Raw genomic sequence first — 21,468 nt, forward strand, 5'->3', positions numbered from 1 at the left:
AGAAAATACTTACTTTTTGGAGAAATCAAGCATCTAAGTGTAGGAAAGAAAACTTTGGAAGACTTTAGAACAGTATAGAGTAGAAATGCTTCTACCTATGTGTCCCACAAAAAAAAGCTAAAATCCCACCCCTGGACATTGTATACACAACAAGCATAAGACTTGGAAAGGTGGAGAGGAAAAGGCAGCCCTCTAGGAACCTTAGGACTGTGAGAGGTCATATCCCTGAGTTCTTTCAGTTTTCTTTTTGCCTCATATATGCTGGACCACATTCTGGAGAAGTCAGTAACCCAGAAATGTCAATGAGTACAGACGAAAAATTCCAAGAAAAGCTTGCTTGCCCTTTCTTAAAGGGCCAGAAAAGGGGTAGCCTAGAAAGTCAGAGAATTTTAGACAAAACCCCAGCCAAACACCACAGGAAAACCACAGACCCACCCCAGTATCAGCTCCCCAGTGGGGAACCTGACCCCCCCACACCCACCCAGCAGTAATGAGGTACCCCAGTCCTGGGTTTTGATATCAGATTCTCGTTATGAAAAATGCAACAATGGAGGAAACAGGGTGAAGGATACTCAGGACCTCTCTGTGCTATTTTTGGCAACGTTCTGTGGATTTATCAATTAATTAATTTTAAATTGATGTATAATTGACATACAATGTTATAATAGTTTCAGGTGTACAGCATAGTGATTTGACAATTCTATACATTACCCAGTGCTCACCCCGATAAGTGTAGTTAACCATCTGTCACTACAGCTATGACAGTATTATTGACTATATTCCCTATGCTGTGCTTACCATATCCATGATTTATTTATTTTTATAACTGGAAGTTTGTACCTCTTAATCCCCTTTACCTATTTTGCCCACCCCCCCCCACTCTTCCCCTCTAGCAACCACCAGTTTATTCTTTGTATTTATGATATATATTTTTTTGTAATTTCAAAGTGAAAAGTTAAGTTAAAAAGGCCAACTATTGGGTAATTAAAAAAAAAAATTCATCTGGGTGCTCTCTAGTCCCTTCAGTGTGTGTTGACCAGGTTCAGTGTCTTATAGCAAAACAGTTAGAATAAATAGCTGCTTGCCTATTTAATTCTGGTACAATGTCCTTAAATAATAGGTTTGAAGGACTGACATTTAGAACTGGGAAAATTCAATTTTAAATGGAAGATTTAAGGGAAACTTTGGTGTTTCTATGGAAAATTAGGTTATGTTTATAAGCAAAAGCATCCAAAAGAGAAGGCTATCAAGGGCAAACATAGGAAGCCATGGAAACACTTTTATAACAAAACTCCATTCATTTCAAGAAAAATTAACACGGTTTCTCTTTCGTTATTCATTTCAATATACTTTAATACAAAATTTAAGTAAGAACAAAGACTGCTGAGAGGGATATTAACAAAGAGAACTCTGCTTTCAGCCTACAGAAAATATTTACCTAGCACCTACTTACTACTCTAGGACACATCAGGGCTTCTAGCCTGAAACAGAACAAAACATAACAACCATGAATACCTATGAAGGCTATAATGTGGACAGTGGATTAAACTTGCCTTTCCTAATTAGAATTATGGAAAATGGCAAGGAAGTTTTCTAGCCTCCAGAATTATTCACAAAGAAACAGACTGACACAAGAACTGTTCATCACCCTTTCATTACACATTTTTGAGCAAGAGAGGGATTACATTTTGTAAAGACTGTGGTTCAGAAGGAAATGTGATGAGTGAAAGCAGGACATGAAGGACCAGTCATAGTTCTGGATGAACAGTGTGGCATTGAGCACACACTGTCAAAGCAGAGCCAAATGTCTCAGACCCTTTTTACTTTTTCTGTGAGGGCTTCCAGGTGTAACACAGGAGGAAGTTCAATTTGACTCTTGGATCAATAGCAAATGATTTTTTAGTATATATAAATCCCATTGACTATTTGCCTTCTAATTATACTTGCTCAATCTGGCAACCCCAGTTGCATTGCACCCCTATTCCAGCCCCTTTGTTCTATAGATAACACCTGTAGCTCCTCAGTAAGAAAAAAAATAAGGTCAGAAGATTGCTGGAGCCCATTTGCCCTCAGTATAGAGAGCCTGGGGTGCTTGAGAATTGACCTTCTCCCAGAGCAGTCTTAGCCAACCACCAAATGATACAGGAGACACGACAACCCAGCTCTGTCACCTCGTGTGGAGACAGGTCTGAAGTGTAATTCATATACCAGAGCTCCCCAGAAGACAAGGCTCAGGCTGGGGCTTTGTCTGAAATTGCACTTTTGTTTGGTTCCTTCCTCTTCCCTCTTTTGCTCTCCCCAATTGTGCTTTCCCACAATACTTGTGGAAGAAATTACTTAATAAATGATGGGCATATTAATCTTATCATTAGGGTCCACTTCTGGGGAACCCAGCAATGACAGTCCTGAAATAAGAGATGTGAATATACATTTGGCCTTGAAGAATTTGTCCCCATGGTAAAATACGTTGCCTAAATAGATAAGAATGCTAGAAATTCCTTCCTCAAATTATTGTTTGATGTCAGTATATTTGTCTTTGAGTAAAATCTGAGAATCCAACAGTGTTGTCTATAAAAGGAAAGTCTTTGATAGTTAAAAGTATTATATCCAAGAGAAGAGCCAAGAGTCTTAAACATACCATCTATTGAAGAGCAGGGCCTGGCCTTTCATCCCTTGCAAAATCTCACCCACAGACTGTCCACCCAGATGACCTTGGAGGCTCTGACTGGGGAAACCTGGCCACTCCTCTAGGGACACCTAAATTTAGCACATCACAAAACTTGAATTATGCAATCAGAGCTTTGCAGATGAAGGGTCAGTGAAATGCCAAAGATCCTCATCTAATAATTATCTTTGTAAAATTATCTTCTTGGAGATATGTTAACATGCTTTTAGTTCTTTGTTTTCTTTTTCTGGTCTTATCACAAAATGCATTCCAGGAAACTTTGATAATCTTTCCCTCACATCCACCCTCAACCCCTTAGTGATGCTTAGCTGGATTTGCACAGAAAGGAAAAAAATTAGATTTAGAAAAATGTAGTATCCTTAGGAAACATGAGTAAATTACTGAGTTTCCATTTATTGAATACCAACAAAATACTAAATACTTTATTACTTAGTATATGTTATTTCATTTATTATTCTTGTATACATTTTATAGAATGGGAAATAAAGACTTCAGGAAATAAAGAACTTACCCAAGTTCATTTAACATGTAACCTTGCACAAAATTGTCCACCTAAAAAATAAATCCAGAAATGTGCTCTAAAATAAAAACATATTTCTTCAGCTCCCACTGGTGGTCTCAGCTTCACTTTCCAAGATTTATTTTTTGTATATAAAGCTTGAATGTGTGCAGTCAGTATTTCAATGACCAACTATAATGTATGCATACTGCAGAAGAAATAAGAGAAATATAAGGTTTTCAGAGATGTAAGACTTCTGCAGATAAAACAGAGCAAAAAGATAACACAGTCTCCTTGCTTTGGATGAAAAGGGAATTGTCCCCATACAACTAAAAGGGGGCTTATTTTGGATGAACATGTTTGTTACTTCAACAAAGGCATCATCAAACATAAACTGGAATGAAACACCCTCTATGCTCGGAGATTTCACAGTTCTGGCATATTGTCTGAGCTATCACTGCACTGATGAGCTTACCTTTTAATATCCAGCAGCACACTGAGACACACCCATGCAGTATCCCAACAAATTTCTTGCTTAAGTGTTATAGAAACTTGTTTACCCTTCAATTTTTTTTTTTAATTTTTGCTTTCCACTCTCAAGATTGCTCCAAGAGGATGACTGACCTATTTTTGCTGCAGTGTTTGATTTGCTTTTAATTATAGCAATTACAGTGCCCTAATCACTGGCATCATCCCCAGGATGTTTTTTTTTTTTTTTTTCTTAATGTTATTGTTACTCAGATTACACAGCTTTGGTGCCAGTGTGAAGCTTGCTAATGATCTAGGGATGGTGCTAGTGGTCTCAGGGATGCACTAGAGGTCAGTGAGAGCCCTTTTTTAAAGATTTCTCCCGTGGCTTCTGAGCTGACCTCATTGTGGAGAGCTGCCCCTAGGCATGGCCTTGGGAAACCTGAGTTGCCTTGATAATTTCCTGGAAAAAGAAGGATTCATTTAGGAGACCCAGAAGAGTAAGCCATTTGAGTTCTATAGAATAGAGTTTTCAGAGTGAAATTAAAATTTTTCCAGAAAAAAAACTGTTTCCTAGATGTCTTGTTCTATTTCTCTCCCCTCCCTTCCTGTCTTCCTATTCTTAATCTCTGTCTTAGTCAGTTTAGAGAGCTGTAACAAATATGCTATAGACTGGGTGACTTAAACAATGAACATGTATTTCCCACAGTTTCAGAGGCTGTGAAGAGCAGGTCAAGGTGCTGGCAGGTCTGGTGTCTGGCAAGGACCTCTCCCTGGTTAGCAGACCAGCTCTCTTCTTTTTGTAACCTCACATGGCAGACAGCAGTGAGAGTAAGCAAACTCTCTTCTGTCTCTTCTTGTTAGGCCACTCATGCTGTCATGAGGGTTCCATCTTCATGACCTAATTGCTTCCCACAGGTTCTATCTCTAAATGCCATCAAACTGGGGATTAGGATTTCAACATATGAATTTTGAGAGAACAGAAACATTCAGTTAACAACAGTCTCCAAATTCAAAACGTTTATTGAAAACCTGTATAGAATTGCTAGCAATAGTAATAATAGATTTATGGGGACTAACTATATGCAAGTATTAACTCCTTTCATCTTCCCATCAACCCCAGGAGGTAGGGACTCTTAACATCCCTGTTTTTAAGATAGGAAGCCTGCCTCAGAGACAGGATACATAACTTTTCTGCATTGCAGGGCTGGATTCCAATTCAAGTGATCTGTGACCCCTCCAGTGAACTCTTCTCATGCCAGGATGCAGTAGGGGCACCCATTAGTGTAAAGAGACATGTCAGGGTAAGCTCCATTCTCATGAGGCTCAGGGGAGGCTGGGAGTCTAACATAACAAAGCTTTACCACTCATTGGGAAACCACCCTCAAGTTAATTAAATTGATAGTATAGAAAAAAAGGGTGGCGATTAATGCTTTTTATTCTTCTGGTTTGATGAATTGTACACAGTCAAATCTAATTAATTTTCACCTTCACAATGGTGGAATGATGAGTCACTGCTCTTTATAGAAAGGCTGAGCACAGAACCCTACCTAACCCAACTTATTTTTTAAGCCCCCTTCTGTATATGGAAGCACTAATTTACTTAGAGATTGTTGATATACTAATTACAATCACACTCACCTACTCATTAGAGTAACTCCTCCAAGGAATTACTCTATGCTTTTAAATCTGTACTAATTGCAGGTCTATTTTTAAAGTACAACAGAATGATAAAGAATAAGACAGACCTGGGTTGGAATCCAGACTCTTCAGATTACTGACTCTGTAATTTTAGATAAGTTACTTAGCCTCTACAAATCTCAGTTTCTTAACCTGTAAAATGGGGATAATCATGTTCTTCCCTGGTCTGAAGGCTTTGAGGAAGAAATGACAGCCAACCCCCCTCCCCCAACAGTGCTACAATGAGTTTACAGTATAAGTTTCTGGTCCATACTCTTGCATTCAACTGATTTGGATTTTCACTCTTTGCTAATTTCAGCTGATCTCCTTTCAATAAACACAACCAGAACAAGATTTTTCATTTCTTGTTGTTGGACTAGCAGTATAGCTTTCTTTCTATGGAAGTCTAATGTGTAGTGATTTTTATGGCATGCTATTGAAGCCAGTTTAACTGTAAAATGGTGAAACTGGTTTCAGAAGTGAGACTGGAGCCTTCTTTGCAAATTGGTAAGTATAGAGTAACGTATCTCCCATGACATCAATTAGTCTAATTTTAAGGAGGCTATATGGAGTTTTGTGTCTTTATCCAGGCATCTTTTGTTCTTTGATATTTGGAAGAGATTTTTCTTGCCTTTTTTGGGGGTATTTCAAGAGAAGAATCCTTAGTCTTTACTAAATGGATTTTTTTGACCATCTACTCTATGAAGCACAGGGATTTGTCAGACACTTGTTCAAGGTTGTCTTTCAATCTAAATGAAGGTAGAGCATAGTGAGTTTTCCAGGGGAAGTAAGGCAAAGTGCAGAGAGGTTCAAATATGTGAGGACTCAATCCAGCTGAGGGGTGAGGGAAAATCTAATGGAGAAGATTTGTTTGAAACATAAATTGAAGATCAAGAAGGGTCTTGGTAGCCTGAAAGGAAAAGGCAGGAAATCCCAGAAGAAAGTCTTTATCAGCAATGACACAAATATGGGAAACTCTGGCAAATGCTTAGCCATCACAGAAAGGTGAAAGTTCTTTGCAGCAGAGGGAAGCTGCAATGCAGAATATGGGATTCAACTTGTAAGAAATGTTGATTGAGCTATTACCAGATTTTGAGAGCTGCCATTCATTAGAGGGGATGTTTCTTGTGGCCCAGGAATTGTGAGCAATAGAGCTCTGTTCTTGCTGTCCATGAGCTTCAAGTCCCCAGATGCTAGGATTCCTGGGAGGGTATAAGAGCATCACCTGTTTTGATTTGCCAGCTGGGGGACAGCTAAGCTTACCCCAAGGATGTTAGAAAAGAGATGGATGAAGTGGATGAAACAGGTCAGGTTAGATGGAGCAGAATGTGAAAAAGTGATAGAGAACTTGGTGATTTGGAGAGCTGAAAATAGTTTGGTTTTCTTAAAAAAACTGAGGCAATTTATTAACATAGCATCACTTGTTCTAATGCTTCTTATTGGCAGCTGGAAGAGATCTGGGCTGGCAACATTGATTTGAGACACTTTACCAAATGGAAGTTGAAAGCAAGAAAGGAATAAGATCCTCCCAGTGAATATGTGGCTCATGAGTTGTAGGCCTAGGGCATCTGTGAGAAACCAGTGTTGGAGGGACCAGTGTGGTTATACAGGCAGGACAAAATCTACAAACAGGAGTTGGGTAAAGACAGTGCACTGGCACTCTCTACCTTCACCTCACTTTCTTTCCAGTGTGAGAACTTAGAGAGGGTAAAAGTAAAAACAATCCAAAATATTTCCCAGAGGCTTACATGCAAGGATATTGAGATACACCAATGCAGTACATGGACAGTTGCAGGAAATAGAGGCTATATTTCTCCTGCTGGCACTACTGGTGAACAATCTGTGAAGTCATGGGTGTTGGTGGCAGTTACAGTGGCTGGAATCAGCTTTCCAGTGTGTAGTCACCAACTTTATACATTCCTAGAGGCAGGTGTGGAGGACACAAGTGTGGCAGCTGCATTTTCCTTATCTCTAAGATCATTGCTTTGGTGATGTACTCTCAAACCCTGATCCCATGGGAGACCACTGACTTCTGCTTTTCTAGTCCATTTTCTAGTACATCTGTGAATTTTGTTAAGAAACTAATATCCTAGATTAAAATCTTTTTTTTTTTTTTCTTCTCAAAATGCCTAGAATTTCTGTCTTCTTTCATGGAACTGGGATTGGTAAAAGAACTTTGAGGAAGCCCAGAGAAGAGACAATTTCAACAAGGAGGGTATGTGCTACAGTATCACATGTCACAAAGAGCTAATAAAAGTAAGAAGCAGGGGTGCCTGGGTGGCTCAGTCAATTAAACATATGACTGTTGATTTCAGCTCAGGTCATGATCTCAGGTCATGAGTTCTGGCCCTGCGTTGGGCTCTGTGCTGACAGCAGGAGACTGCTTGGGATTCTTTCTCTTCCCCTCATGCATGGTTTCTCTGCCTCACTCATGGGCTCTCTTTCTCACTCTCTCTCTCTCTCAAAATAAATGAATAAACAAACATTTTTTAAAAGTAAGAAGCTAAATATTTTTACTGTATTTGCAAGTTGTGTTCTATCAAAGAGGCTCCCATGGTGCCATAGGCCAGGCAGCAGGGCCACCTGGACAGATGCCTGCCCCATGACAGGCTGACAATTTTGTGCTCCTTCAGTGTTCCTTAATTAACAATGTTTTTTTTTTCTATTAATAGATATTAATGCATATACCCGCTATTACCTAAGTCTGTTCATTGGACTCTTCCAAAACAAAATCTTTTTGTATGATAGCATTTTAAAGATGGAAAAATTAATGAAGACTCTGTTGGGGATATAGAGAAGGTTTATGCTGCATAAAGATTTCACATGGGGACATTTTTTATAGACATACTTCCTTCCCAAGATTCTTTGTTTCAGCAGCATAGCTACTATGTCTGCTCTGCCTTTCTCTTGCCTCAGCTCTCAAACCAAAAAGCCCCTAGATCTTCCTTTCCAGATTGCTTCTCCTCCTTTTCAAAATCTCTTTTTATTTCATTCAGAGCAATTTAGCATTGTGGAAGCATCAGTCTCCAAGCTTGCATACAGCCACCATTAGTTAATACTTGTAAGTATGCCTAATTTGCTCTGATTAATCCAAGTTTCCAGGATCAGTTCTCCCTACATGCCAGTGGGCCATTGTAAAAGTCAACAAAAAAAATTTGCCTGTTAAGTGTTCAAATCCATATAAAGAATTTATTACATTCACTGAACAGGCATAGAAACAATATGCATTTCATTGGTTATACAAGAAGACTCCAGTAAATACTTGTGTTAATTGGTATGATATTTCTAATTTTTTATCATGAGTTTTAGTGCTTCCTTATAAGGAAATGGGTAATGGAGAAAAAATGAAAGTTGTTAGCAAATGGGGTCAAGGAATCAAGAGGCTAGATTTTGCATGGGTCATCTGTAAGAATGGTGAAGTTAATAGCATCACTGTGGGTGGAAAGGAGGGTAGTGGACTAAGGGCTAATTTGTTTAATGAATAAGTGAGAGCACCGGGAGGAGGTATGGATGGCAAGAATTTGGAGAGATAGATGGTAGCAGAAGAGTTTTTACATGACTATGGAGGAGTATTACTATGAAAATTACATTGGGGAGGAAGAAAGATCCTCATGATACTTATGTTTGGGGAAATAAAGATAGTGTCTAGGTTATCAAACAATATGTAAAAGAACAATAATCAGGGCTTGTTTAGGAAGCTAGGTCAGTGGTCCAGAAATGAAACAATGAGGGAGTTAAGCATGTCAGTAAGAGGGTTTGAGCAGAGGATGTGCTATGTGCTAAATTCTGTGTTAGGAATGCTTCTATCATGTAATTTCAATGGCAGTCGGTATTGAAAAGGAGGTCAGAATAAGATGGAGTGTGTGTGGTAAAAAACTCTCAAATTTCATAGTAGAGAACAATACAAGTTGAATGCAGGTTTATGCAAAGCCCAATGGTGGCCAGAGGGGGTCTTCTCCATGATGTGAATATGGGCCAGAATTCCTCCATTTTGTGATACTCCTATCTTATTGCTTCTTCCAACTGAAGGCAATGTATAGAATAGTAAATTGTGTGGGTTTTTAACTGTGTAAGAAAAAAAGAAATACTATAAGAAAAATAGGGAGAAACAAAAGAAAATAGTTAACTACAGAGTGTGGCAAGCAATGGAGTGAAGGGGATAAGGCTGGGATGGAGACACCTTTGAAAATACTTCTAAGATAATTTTGACTTTTGAACTATGTATATGTGGGTATGCATACGTGCATATATGTGTTGGTATATATGTTCATCCATAAATATATAAAATATCTAAAACGTTAAGTCAAAGAAAAAAGTAAACCCTAATACTGAACACAAACAGAAACAAATCTAAATATATAAAATTGATAACAAATATATAGAGAAAATTATCAGTTTATGTAATCCTTAATATAGTTCTCTGATTGAACAGGTTTTGTAATGTATATTCTATAGGCAATGAGAGCTAAAAATAATTTTTTAAAACTCGTTTGGTAGTTTTATTGTTAGTAATAATATTGGTGTTGTAATTTTGAAATTTTTAATGAATATAATAGGATAAAGCAAATGAATAAAAGTGTAAACATTATTAAGAATCAAGAGTTTAAGATTCAACTTTAAAAGATTAAATAAAACAAGGAAGGTAAGAAAAATTGGAAATAGGAGTATGAACTCCCAGTTGCTTCTTTTAAAATATATCTCCTAGTTCTGTCCACTGAAAGGGCCCAGAAGCAATGACATGCCAGTGGCAATGAATCTACACAGTATCTAGTTTCCCACATAGAAATGCCTAGGCCTCCTTTGTGAAATGCTGAGTCAAGGTTGGGGCAGGAAAAGAATGAGTCTGAAGTATCATGTTGAGCCAGAAAGCAAGCTAGTACAGAAAGACTCATCAAGTAACGTCAGAAAGACTTGGGCACCAGTTTGAAAAGACTCATGCAGCAGGAATTGGGACAATTTAAACGTCAAAAAGATTAACTAATATAATTGATAGCAGCATCTTATGGCTGTTGATAGTATTTTCCATGAGGGCTGTGTGTGTATATGTGTGTGTATGTGCATGTGTGTTTGTGTCTGTGTTCTCTCATGCTCTGCCCTCCTAATACAATGTAACTGAAAGTCTTCCTACAGGAGATGAAGGGTTTAATTTTCTTTCCCTTGAATCTAGATCAGTTTTTGTGGCTACTTGGACCTGGAGAAAATGAATGACTTCTGAAGCTAAGTCATAAAAAAGATAAAGCTTAAAGTCTACCTCTTTCCTTTCCTTCCTAATGCTTGCCCTTGACACCACACTGTGCGGAAGCCAAAACAGTCATATTCAGAGAGACCACCTGAAGAGGACTGTGTGGAGAGGAACTGAGGCACCTAGCCAACAGCTAGGATCAACAGTCAGACATGTGAGTGAATGACCCTTCAGATCATTCTCGTTCCTATCCTTCGATTTTCCAACTGAGATGTGCAGAGACAAGCCATTCCTGCTGTGCTCTGTTCAGAGGCCTAACCCATATAATCAGTGAAAACAATAAATGATTGTTTCATGTCCGTGCATTCTGAGATAATTTTTATTTATTTATTTATATTACTTTTAAAAATTGTGATAAAATATGCATAACATAAAATTTACCATCTTAATTATTTTTAAGTATACAGTTCATTGGCAATAAGTGTATTTACATTGTTGGGCAGTCAATGCTGCCAATCATTTCCAGAACTCTTTCATTTTCCCAAACTAAAACACTTCACCCTTTAAATAATAACTCTCCATTTGTCACTACCCCTGGCAACCACCATTCTACTTTCTGTCTCTATGGATGCAACTACTCGAGGCACCTTATATAAGTGGAATCATTTAGTATTTGTCCTTTTGTGACTGGCTTATTTAACTTAGATTAATATCTTCAAGCTTCATCCATGTTGTAGCATGTGTCAGAGTTGCCTTTCTCTTTAAGACCAAATAACATTCCATTGCGAGTGTATACACACACACACACACACACACACATATACTTTATTTTATTTTCCATTGGTATAACATTTTACACAGCCATAATAACTAAAACAAACACAAAATAAACAAAAATTCAGAATGCTATTCCAAAAAACAGAAAAATAGGAAATCTCTTCTGTATAAAAGAAAATCACCTAATAAATGCAAGAACAATAATATGATGTGAAAATATCTTGAAAATCCAAATATAAAACCTGATTTGAGCAAGAAATATCAATGGATGCTGAAATTGTTATGTGAAAGATTTTTGGGGAGCAGGGTGTATCTAATGCTGACAAAATATTATCCCACCAAATCCATATGGATTTCAAAAAGGAAGATATAGTGTTAAAGCTGACAGATCAAGCAGTTACCACCTTAACTAAAAGATTATGGTTAGCATTACCTATGATGGGCAAACTGACATTATGCACTTTCCATTGTACCTGTGTAACCTGTGTAGTATTTTTGCCAAAATGCCTAATCCAGAAGTATCACATCTCTAGATATAACTTAGAATTCATGGAGAAAATCAAGATGACAAAAACGTACATGAGGAATCATACAAATCCAGAATGTGGAACAGTCTATAAGACTATCATTCTGGACTTTCAGAAAGTGAATGTCTGGATAAGTGGAGGAAGGTTCTAGATTCTAGGTTCTAAAAAACTAAAGAGGTTTAATAGTTTGATGCATGCATGACCTTTGATTGGATTATTCCTGTGAATCAGGAGAAAAAAATAACTATAAAGCAAATTTTGGGTATAATTTGGAAAATGTGAATATGGAATGTGTATTAAATGATATTAGAGAATTATGGTATTCTTACAGGCTAAGATATATTTGGAGCTCAAATATTGGAATACCTAAAACATAATTTCCAATGAGTTTGAACGTACACCACAAATGCACATATATTTAGAGATAAAGCAAATAGGGCAAGATGTTAACAAGTGTTGAATCTAGATGAAGAGTACTTTGACCTTCATTATATTCTTCTTCCAACTCCTTTGTATGTCTGAAAAATTTTATAATAAATTATTGGAAAAAAATAATAATAAATCCAGGAATATTGAACAATCCCAACTTGTGTGGAGGGATATGCTATTTATTTGGTGGATCTGAAGGCCTACTGTTCATACTGAAGTCTATTTGAATACCCATTTTCTGTATCTTGTGAGATGACTCACTATTTGTTGTAAACTCTAGTACTAGGGGTTTTTAGGAGATAGGATTTTACAGTAGTTCTCTCTCTCTTACTTTCTGAAAGAGGGTCTGGGAAATATTTGATTGAATTTCTTTTTATTTGACCCTATTATCTGGTAATTTCCACAGTCAGCCTACTTTCTGTTTATTTTCTCTCTACCACAATAAAAATCATCGCTATAATTATTTGTTTACATTGTTCTAATTATGATACTTAACATCATGGTACAATATCTGTATAACAGTAAAATATAATCTCTAGAAATTGCTGTTAACATCTGATTCTAGGGATGGAATTCAAGTTTCTCAATTTTAGGATCAATTTGTTTTTTCTCTCCCCTATCCTTTTATAAACCTAAGAATAATTTTGGGAGCCTTATTAAAATTCATATTTTGGGTCCTACATCCAAAGATCTGTTTTGTTAGGTCTGAGCTCAGACTCTGAGGTCTGCATTTTTAACCAGCAGTCAGGTGATCCTGAAGGCATCCACACTTTAAAAAGTACTACAATATTTTAGTTTGAAAGGGAGTCCATGACACAGAGGAAAAACCTAAACAAGGTCTGTGTTGGTAAGCTGATTTATGGGTGGGGGGCGGGCATGCTGAGGGTTGAAGCTCATGAAACCAGGGAGAAAAGTACAAGACATAGCACTTGTTGGGTCAGAGCTTTTTGTCATGATGATGATGAATGGATTGGGGCCAGTGTTGGATGGGTGTTGGCTGTGGCTAGAGGAGGGATTTTCAGAATACATTACTTGGGTTTGGGGCAGGGTTCAGTGATTGCAAGGCAGAGTGGAGACTATCCCTGCTCCAGAAAGAAAGGAACCTCCCTTCTGAGTTAAGTGCATTTGGGCAGGTGCTTTCACAAACAACATTTCTTTAAGCCCTATTGGAATTTATTCAAATAAGAAGATGTTATTATTTCTCCCATTTATAGATGAAAATAGGTTCAGAGACATTAAATAACATTTTCAGGGTTATGGCAAGTGATGGGTTTTCCACTCATTAGCACTTCCCACTGTGCCATGTTATTCCAGAGTAGAAGCCATTGTAACCTGGAAAGCTTGGATGTGTGTTTGTGAGGCACTAGATGTAGCTGTTAGAACCCAGACAGAACTGGGTCCTTTGATTTCTTCATTTGAAAACAGGAAGAAGTATCATACCTCCTTCACATTGCATTGTGAAGATAAAATAAAATAAAACAATGCTCATTAAGCCTTGATATGGTCCCTAGCATATTTTAAATATTCAGTAAATATTAGTTATTATGTTATGTAGCTAGGAAATCTGGTGATGGTGGCAGGAGGGGTGGAGAATAAGGTAAACTCTCCCTTTGTTCTATCTTTATCATTTAAAAACTGAGACTGAGAAGAGGTGGAAATAGAAACAAACTTACAAGTCTGGTATCTAGCAATTCTTTGAAAATAGTGTTCAATGTAAAGAAAAACTTGCATACTTGCCTGATCTTTCCATCATGTCTATGAAATGCAGGGCACCTGTAGGCTGCCTTTGTCCCCTTCTGAGCCTCCCAGGAGCATCTTGTAAAGTGCTTGTCAAGCAACAGGTCCTCAGTGCAGTGACCTTGAGCTGGCTAAAGTCAATACAATGAAGAGTGTTTCAAGATTTCTCTGCATTGCTGTCTCGTTTTACATCTTCCTCCGCTCCTGTTTTATTCTCTTTCAGACAGCCTCATTTTGATTCCTTTTACACCTCTCTGCTATTTACTCTGCTGAAACTAATTTTTACTTCCATTTTTATGCCCTTATTTAAAAATTGTCCCCAAACTCTAGCCCTGCCAGTCAGATAAATCTGACTATTGAAAAATATTAAAATTATGTTTGATTTCATTTGAGTCTGTGTGTGAAAAATAAATGGGGACAAGATGAAGGACATATTCTTAATTTGTAGTTGTTTCATTTGAGAAAATAAATAAACACGGTTACTAATTTGGAAAGTTGGATCCTAAAGAAAAAATCCAATCTTGATGATTCAATATTAGCATTATTTGTAGACAGCTAAAGCATGAGTTTGACAGTTTGTAAATCTGTATTAATAAAATCAATAGCATTTCACATAAGAATATTTTTAGTTTGATACTCATGCAACTTAACAATACTGTATCCTTTTTACTTTTATTACTTCATTTTAGTCTCTCTGTGCTTTGCTGTCATTAATGTACATTAGTTACTATGGCAATGACAGTGTAAAAGATGTGGAAGGCACACAGTGATACCCAAGGCTACAAATGAGACACGATTTATATGCCAGATGAACACTAGAGAATAGGATATGAAATTATTAAGGAAGTTACTTCTATAAATTCCCTTTGTAAATATTGTGGGTTTTCTGCTTGATTGTGTGATGAATAAATTTAAATTAGACCATTATTATTCACCACTCATTGCATAAAGCAGCATCCCTGAATGTTTTCTATTTGATTGTGACACCACCCTTTGATGCAGCATTTTTTGGTAACCTTCCCCATCTTTTCTGATGACATTCTGAGAGATTATCTTTTGGGCTGAGATTTATTGTTGTTCATTCAACCAAATACTGAATGCTTGTAGGTCAAAGATGTTCACATGGATTTTATGGTGTAGAAAATGTTTCATCATTGTTGTAGTGGTTGTGATTAACAGTTTAATAGTGAATTCAGTAGAAACAATCCACTGTATGGAATGGTGAAGCAGGGAGAGCAGCAAGATCATATTTTTCTCCTTGAGGAACACTTAACCATCCACTCCATTGTTTGCCACACTGCACGCGAAGAAGGACCAAATCAGAGAAAGGGCAAAAATGCTATTTCAAATTACATGTTCCTCCTTGTCTCTTTATCCACTTCTGCCATGATGTGTAGGGCATTCAGCAACCAAGTACCATCACTGAGGGTGGAGATGTTGCCTTTTTACACAGCCGAGCCATGCTTTTTCCCGTCAACACACAGCAACTGAGAATAGTACAACTTAATCATCATCTGGAAGATCAGAATTGTACTTTTTTTTTTTTTTTCAATTGTATTCAATTTCTCCTGGTTGGTCTTAATTCTTACATCTGCTTACATCCCTGTCAAATGGATGGATTTTCCTCTCTAAATATATTTCACGTATCACAACATCTATTGTCGTACATGTCCATTTGTCAAGAATTAGGAATACTTTCCACAGAAGACATATATGTATATAGGACCATTTTGATTACCTATGAATGCCTGAGGACGAAGTGAGATGGCAAGAAGATTTGAACACCAATGGTACCAAATTTCCAATTAGAACAAGAACAATTTCAGGAATAAAAGAGTTCATGGCACAAGAAGTGGATAAAACAGATGTTGTTCCAAAACACCTAGAAAAAAATTCAGACAAATAGTCACTGATATAGAAGCTTCAACATTTAAAGTTCACTAGCAGTGATGTAAAGTTAGAAGATATATAAAGTTAGTAGAGACAGGAAATGTTAGATTGATTGTTAGAATAATATAAGAGACAATGAACCATGATTATATTTAGAAGGGAAAAATTCAATAGTCAACAAGGCAGGTGGAATGTGCCTGTTCAAAATCAAGAACATGTAGTTTTTGTCTGCAAAGAAAAAAAAAAAACTTTCCATAGTTATAATACCATTCTTGAGATGTAGATTGTGTACCCTCAGCTCTTAAAACATATCCATCTTTTGAGTTAGAAGGAACATTTGCTTTATTGCATTTATTAAGTTATTAAGTTATTCTCTTTATGCATTTCCATTTATTTCTTTCTTTATTTTTAATTTTTTTGTGTGTCTTTACTTTGAGAGAGAGAGAGACAGAGTACAAGTGGGGGAGGGGAAGAGAGGGAGACACGGAATCTGAAGCAGGCTCCAAACTGTGAACTGTCAGCACAGAGCCTGATGTGGGGCTTGAACTCATAAACTGTGAGGTCATGACCTGAGCTGAAGTCAGATGCCTAACATACTGAGCCACGCAAGCGCCCCTGTATTTCCATTTAGAATCTGTGTACATGAACATCAAAATAGCTCGGTTTTACTTTTGTGGGTGCTTGAGTTCTTTTCCAACCTTGAACCCTCAAAGAATTTCAAGGACTGTAGTTTTAGGTTATGTCACCATAGACCAATCATTCACAGGAGTTTCATCAGGAGATGTCCCATCACAACAGCGGATGACAAGTTATATCTGGTTACCAGCTCTCTTCTTTACCAGCTTTTTATGTGACTGGAAATACTTCATCTTAATTTATTCATATGAGATGTGTGATGTTTGTGTGTGTGAAAGCCAGCAATTTATTCAATATTGACATTTGACCAGTAGAGACAAGATACTCCTGAAATTGAGACAGGACTTCCTAAAACCAAAGATCCTGCTAACAAAAATCTCCATTTTAGTTGCCTTTGAGGATAGTAATGATTACTTCCAGTTGTTTAAATTAAATGCTATACATGCTTTGGCTTTGCTTGGTGACCACCACCCCAAAGCAATAAATGAATAAATAAATGAAACATTGTCCATACAGGAGATGCTCACAACATGTGCTGAGTTGGATGTCATTTTATCAATGAAGTTTTTCATAGGTTCTTCAAAGAACCTGTTAAATGCTACCTCTGACAATTTCCCTAGAAATCCTTAAGTACTTCAGTGACATGTGAAACAGTCTGCTATAGTGGAAAGAGCTTTGGGTTTGCAGTCAGATTCAAGGTTCATCTTCTTTCACTAAGAACCTCACTCTAGGCAAGCCAGTTCTTTCCAGAGCCTTATCCTCTGGTAAATTGTGATAATTCTTGCCCTGCCTCTCTCACAATAGTTGTGAGAACAAAAAGCCTCAGTGGAGACCATGCTTTGAAAATGTATGCTTTTTGGTGGATCTATTTATACATATTTTATATAAGAATTCATTCTGGTTGTTTTATTTTTTTCCCAGTGATTCTGTTTCTGTCCCCAAGTTTTCTCTGTTCTATTCCTCCAAAAAGTTCCCTACCCATCTCAACTGCTCTAGAAGAAACTATAAGAGTATTTTTTCCTGTGTATACTATGGAATAGTAATATGCATTACATAATTAAAAATTGACCCCATGACCAAAATATGTCTGGGAAATTTTATGTTAAAGAAAGTTAAGAAATGTTCTTCTACCGAGGGCTTTCTGTATCTCTGGTATGGCAATATGTTGTAAATCTCCAAAAGGTGAGTGTAGGATATAGCATCCAAATGTTCCTGAGCTTATTTGCTTGAGCTTCTTCCTCCCCAAAAAACACTTTCCAGAAACAGATTTCTAAGGAACCCTCTTGAGAGGTATAACTCTCTGTCATGCCTCCAGATCATTTTACATCATGACACATGCAGAAGGGGATAACATTTGCCCAGATGGGCAGTGACAGAAGAGTTTGCTGTGGCTAGATGGCATGGTTTTGGGGCTCCATACAGCCTCATTGAGGGTTCAGAGGAGCCACATTCAAGGCACACTTGCCACTCCTTCCTTTATGGCATGAATTTGCACAGGCACACAAGCTAGACAGCTCTGCACTGTCAGATTTTTTCCCTATTTTAAATATAACCACAAACCAGTAACTTGAGGCTGTTGGTGTGATGATATCATTTCCTCCTAACTTTCATCCTTTTCTGGCTCTGGGGCTTTATAATAGCTGCACTGAGGCAAGAAACTCTCACAGCTAGGCACAACTGTGGTCAAACCACGACCAAGTTTTTTGTTTTTTTTTTTTCCTTCCTCCAACCTCATCAGAAAAGTTAGAGTGACGCTATTCAAAACATAAATGCCATGGTGACCTTTCTGCCAAATACTCATTCACCAGATCTTTGCAGAGGAAATGCTAAATGCTTTTCAGGGCTAAACTCTTGTCCTTCAGGGTGGCTCTCCCTGACTGTTGGCTGAAGCAGGCCCCTACTTCTGATATTCTCTCTCAGAGCATGAGCCAGACCATTGCCCCTTTGAACCCCTTGTTTGTCAATTTCATTGCATCTCTCCCTGGGGGCCCACTAGTTTCTTTCAGTATTGTCTTGTCAATGCTTGGCACTTTGGTACTTGATGAACATTTTTTTGAATGGATGAAAGAATGAAAGGAGTACTCAAAGATAAATCACATGCAGATATTTCCTACTAGGAGCTTCCAAGCCATCTGGGGAAACACTTATGTGCACAACTATGCTGTGAGAAGTGAGGCCTTGGCAAATGAAACTGGAACACACTAAGTACTACAGAAGCACGGTGGTCAGTGGCATAGGGAGAGATGACTGTGAAGTCTGAAAAGCATCACAAAACAGGTGACATATGAGTTCTTAAAGGACTGCACATCTAGAAAGGTGCTCTTAGGGGTTTAAGAAAAGTGGAAGACATATTAAATCTTCCCTGAATAAATCAGCTATCAAGGGGCTGACCACATGTTAAATATTGTCAGCATTTAAACTTATATGAATAAAAATAGATAATTAGAAAACACATTTCCTGGTATTATGTATATAACTTGAGTGTCATCTGTCCATAATCTAAAGAGAATGTTATGCTTGCCTGCTACAGAATGACCAATGCATCAACATTTATCTTTTCAAGCCATTTCTTCCCTTCCCTTCCCTTCCCTTCCCTTCCCTTCCCTTCTCACCCTTCTCTTTCCTTCCCTCCCCTCCCCTTCTTCCTTCCTTCCTTCTTTCCTTCCTTCCTAAAAAAAAATATTTATTCCTAAAAAAATCTACCCCAAAACAATTTGTTTCTTATTGAATTATGTTAACACCTTTATTTAAAAATCAACTGATCCTATACATGTGATTATATTTTGTGTGAATCCATCATGATGCATTAATCCATATGCCTATTCTTATGTTAATACCACACTGTCTTGATTAGTAAATCTTGAACCCTGTTAGTGTACCTTCTCTAATTTTGTTCTGTTTCATCAAATTTGTTTGGCTATTCTAAGTTCTTTGCATGTTTATATAAATTTTAGGTTCAGTTTATCAATTTTTATTAAAGAGGTATCAGTATTTTGATTAGCACTGAGTTTAATTTATAGTTCAACATGTAATCTGTAGATCAATATGACACATTAACAGTATTTCATCTTCTAATCTGTAAACGTAATATAGCTCTTGATTTCCTTGTCTTCGATCATTTTTATCAGTCATGTTTTATAGTTTTAATGTGTATGTCTTGAACCTCTTTCATCATATTTATCCCTTCACTGATTTTTCTATATTGACCTTATATTCTGTGGTCTTACTAAATTCACTTATTTTAATAGCTGTTTGTTTAGGTAAATTCATGTGTTCCCTTTCCATATCATCTTCCAGCCTTCCCAAACCAGTCCCCACGAGTGGCTCACCAGGCAACATTGCCACTATTCCCACTAGGAAACATTATTGAAATATTTTCTTGACATGGTTACCAATCTCTGCATATGGCTGGTGTGCTGCAAACTGTGGTCGCTAAAAGTAGAGCCGGTAGAGGAGGGTAGGGCTGGAGCAAAGCCCCATTTCCTGGTCTCCCCAGACTGGTGAAAGAATATCTAGAACACCTAGCTCGATACCCAGCTCTGATAAGGAAGGGCTCAGTAAGTGGTTGATTTAATTATTATAACTATTAGAATTGTTCATATGATTATTTTTGTTATTATATAAACATTGAGTTTTGAGAAATCTAAATCAGAGACAAAACATCATGCATTTTTTTCTTCTTCTTAGCCAACTCTAGAGCATTACTGCAACATGGTGGGTCTCTCCTCTAACTAGGGCTGCCCCACCTTGGGAGCAGTCAGAGAAGTGGGAAGGTCAGACAAGGCAAACAACAGACGGGCTGCTTCTGGGTAGGCATCTTCCTGATCTGGCTTTCAAGTGAAGTATCTCTCCTGTAAAGGCTATCTGCCTGCTATCTCTCCTTGGTGCTGTTGCATTTCTACAACTGTCCCCATCTGTTGTCCGGCGCAAGAAGGGTTTTAACAGCATAGTCCATGAGATTTCCCACCCACGATGCTGGAGAGACTTGGAATCACTGCATCCCACAGCTCACCCTCAGGCACCCAACTTCTGTCATAGTGTGTAAGGCTTGGCCAGGTATTTATAGTCTTTCTTCCCCCAAAACAAAGCCCAGCTGATTATCCATGCTAATGATTTCAAGCAGTGAAGGCTGAAGTGGTCTCCATGGTGATGATTTACGCTTGGGTCTCCTAGGAGACAATTACACGTGTGACAGACTTCAGATTCATTTTACTGCCCCAAATGTGCAGTGATTTTCCTTTTACACTGAACCATGCCCAGAATTCGTAAGTTAAAATTTAATTTTTTCTAACAATTTTTTTCCCATGGCGTAAAAAAGATGAATATTCCAAAGAGGAAAGAGAGGCCTTAAAGGTAAGAAAAAACATACTGTTTCTTGCATTATATTATAAATAACCTGAAAGAGAAAGTGATGAGCCCAAGGTGAGGTGTTTATGTTGAACTTTGGGGAGAGTTTGGTCCAGTAAATTAGGTTCTCTATTTAAATTTGGTATTTACTTCAATTTGATTTGAGGTAATTTATAATACACAGCTCTGATTGTGGCTGGGTTTAAGAACATGAGAGACTTCATACACAGTATTTATTAACAGACTGAAGTTGCTAATCACCACCAAAGTTGTTGCCTTTCCAGTGTCAGAGGCATGGAATTTCTTGGCCAAAGCACAGAAAAATGTCATCCGGGCACAAAATTCCATGTATCTGAAAGAACAGACATGAGCCAAGTTAACAGAGACAGGCCTCACAGAGTGACACCCCGAGATTCCTGTGAGGGGTCAGTGCTGAAACATAAAGGTGGGACAGGAATGGTGGTGGCAAAATACCATGTGTGTCTAATCAGGAAACCTTTTCTGTTTTTTTGCAAAAATAAGAACTGGTTCATCTCACATTCATCCACAAGAGGGCTACCTGTTATTGTTCCTTGCTGCAAAATCACTCTGCAGCACTTCAGAAAGAAGG

Source organism: Panthera pardus, unplaced genomic scaffold, assembly GCF_024362965.1.
Source record: "Panthera pardus isolate Hobbes unplaced genomic scaffold, ASM2436296v1 HiC_scaffold_24, whole genome shotgun sequence".
Classification (NCBI taxonomy): Eukaryota; Metazoa; Chordata; class Mammalia; order Carnivora; family Felidae; genus Panthera; species Panthera pardus.